Source organism: Nanorana parkeri, unplaced genomic scaffold (assembly GCF_000935625.1).
Source record: "Nanorana parkeri isolate BGI_ZX_2015 unplaced genomic scaffold, ASM93562v1 scaffold1966, whole genome shotgun sequence".
Lineage (NCBI taxonomy): Eukaryota > Metazoa > Chordata > Amphibia > Anura > Dicroglossidae > Nanorana > Nanorana parkeri.
Genome location: NW_017308234.1, coordinates 27,942 through 30,842, shown reverse-complemented (window position 1 = coordinate 30,842; position 2,901 = coordinate 27,942).

Genomic DNA, 2,901 nt, shown 5'->3' with positions numbered 1-2,901 from the left:
GGGTGGGCGGGGTGCGGGTGGTGGGAGGTTGAGTCCTCGGACCCCCCTGCTGATTATAGGGAGCACATTAAACTTCTTGCAACTGCAAAAAAAGATAAAACCCTTCATCCGGTATGTTCCATGATTTGTGTGCTGTGTTTGGATTGTCATCTCTGATACTTTCTGCAGTATTTGTGTTCAATGAATGTTCTCATCCTCCTTTTAGGTTCCATATCTGAGTTCGGTGTCCCGGCTCCCGGTTCCAGTGTCGGATCATACAACCCGTCTGACGGCTCTGAGCTCATTGTTAGTTGTCTGTGACTTGGAGGGTCTCTTCATCCTCTCCACACCGTGTCATTCCATTGTCTCAGGACGGCTTCAAAGGGCCCTCGTGACATCATATCGCTGCTGATGACAGGTGCTCTTCACCCGGGTAATGTCAAATGTTCTTATCGCATTGTGCTGGTCATGAGGGGTCCGGGGTGGGGGATACTTGGTGGTCTCAGATTAATGTATGGGGAGGACGGAGGTTCACCAAATCCAGCCAGCCAATCCCGCTGCTCCATCACTCCCAATTCCTTCACGAATTCCGTCGTACACAAGTAGAGGGTTCTTCTCTTTCGATGGTCGTATGTTTGAACTTCAGTCATTTCTTTTATTTTCTATGGACGGGAACAATGAGACATTGTGTCGTTTTTATTTCTGTTATCTGTGTGGCCATTGTGCAGATTTTCCTCACTTCCTGTTGTGTCAGGGGGACAGGACAAAGGGAAATCTCTCCAGCGGGAACACAGATTTGAATAAAACCGGTCAAAACTCTGATTGTTCCTCCATATTGTCCAAAGCTGAAGACAAATCCCGTCTGGTTTCCTGTGCTGAGAGATTTACAGCCATTCTGAGCTCCTTCTGAAAATGCTAATGGAATGGGTGAAGGTTGGCAGGGCAGTCACATGACACCGGGGATGGCAAATGTGGGGCTTCAAAGCTGAGGGGGTTTTTTTTGCCTTCCCTGCCCCCCCCCCCCCTCCTCTTCCCCATCAACATGCTAATTTGCTTTTTTTAAATAAAACCTTTCCATTCAAATTGCATGCCTGATTTTAGACCCGGTGATGTCATCACCAGAACTCCTCTCCTCTTCCTCTGATGTCACTGCACACTGGGAGCTTCTCACAATGTGCATTAGAAGCTTGCAGCAAGTCAGATAGATCCCTCCTCATTTTGCTGGAGGACATCCAGCATCATCTAGTTCTTTCCCCAGCAGACTGACTGTCCTTGCCCCCGCCCCTTTCGTTCATTGGATTTCAGTTCATTCAGTAATGGAGGCTCAGCATCAAATGTGGGTGTTACCTAGGAACTCCCATTCCTCCTGACTGACACCCATCCTTGTAATGAGCTTGCGGTGCCATGTGGTGCCATGCCATGTGGCAGTGATATTGCCATCTGGAATGGAGATCTGCAGACTGTATTGCTGCTATCCAGTGACAGGCAATGACAAAAGCCCCCCCAACATGAGCTGTGAACTACTTTAGCATTGGCATAGGTTGCAGTTTTGCCCCTTTTTGCACCCCCCTCCCCCCATCCTGCTGATGTGCCCACAGAGTCCATCTCTTCTGCCCACCCCTCTGCTGTGATGGCATTTCATTGATGATGTCCCTCACCTGGCGTCTGTCCCCTCCCCCTCCGCCAAGGAAATAAAAGCCAGGTGTCAAGGATTTCTTTTCTGGCTGAATGGTCCTTTATAACTTCTGCAATCTGTCTGTTCTTCTGAACACACTTCCTGATTAATCCCACATGGCACAGAGAACGTTGCAAACCCCTACAGGAGGTATACAATCTGTATTAACCCACATGGGGCGGAGGAATCTATGTACCCCCAGATCTGTTATATCATTTTATGTACCCGCAGATCCCCCCTTTTATTCTATGTACCCCCAGATCTCCCTTTCATTGTGCAAACCCCCAGATCCTCTCATTTGTATGTACCCCCAGATCCTCTGCCTTTCATGGTGTGTACCCCTAGATGCCCTTCCTTTCATCATTTGTACCCCCAGGTCCTCTGCCTTTCATTGTGTGTACCCCTAGATGACCTTACTTTCATAATTTGTACCCCCAGATCTCCTCCCTTTCATTATATGTACCACCAGATCACCCTATTTCATTATGTAAACTTCCAGATCCCCCTTTCATTGTATGTACCCCCAGATCTTTACTTCCATTGTGTGTACCCCCAGATACCATCAGGACGGCTGCAAAGTGTACAAATCTTACCATCCCATTGATTAAATGATTTACAGAAATAATGCTGCACTGACAATAAATGGTGCATGCGACGCCATATTGTGAGTGGGCCCTAAGTGCCCGCATCTATTGTAATAGACCTGAGCGGTTGTAGTCATCTCTGTGCTTTCCTTCACATTCCTGTGTTGTGAATGAGGCCACAAGTGTCATTATTTACAATGAACGTTCTGTGGAGAAAAAAACTATTTTTGGAACCCCCAAATAGCATCCAATCGGCTTCTCTCTTCAGCGCTGCTCTAGAAATAGTACATTTGGGTCTTACAGGAAGGAAAGACGTTCATCCTTCACTTTAGGCTCCATACATGTCCTGCGGGGTCAGACCTCACACAGATTCGGGGTGGAGATGTACTGGGACTTGGGAGTTTTGTCCTTCTGTCATGCATGGCGATGAATCGGATCTGTGTTCGTGGAGACCCCCAACCCCAATGAATCGTCTTGTGTTTCCCAGTTCAGAAGAGAGAGAGCAGAGCTTCCCCTGACAGACTGAGTGTCTGCAGATTTCCTGTGCCCCCCCCCCCTTCCTTACCCCGGCCTGCTAACCATTATCCATCTCCCCTGATCCCTCTGCCGTGAGAACAGCCATCCCATCACTATTAATTCTTATCATTTATTTAGAAAGAGCCG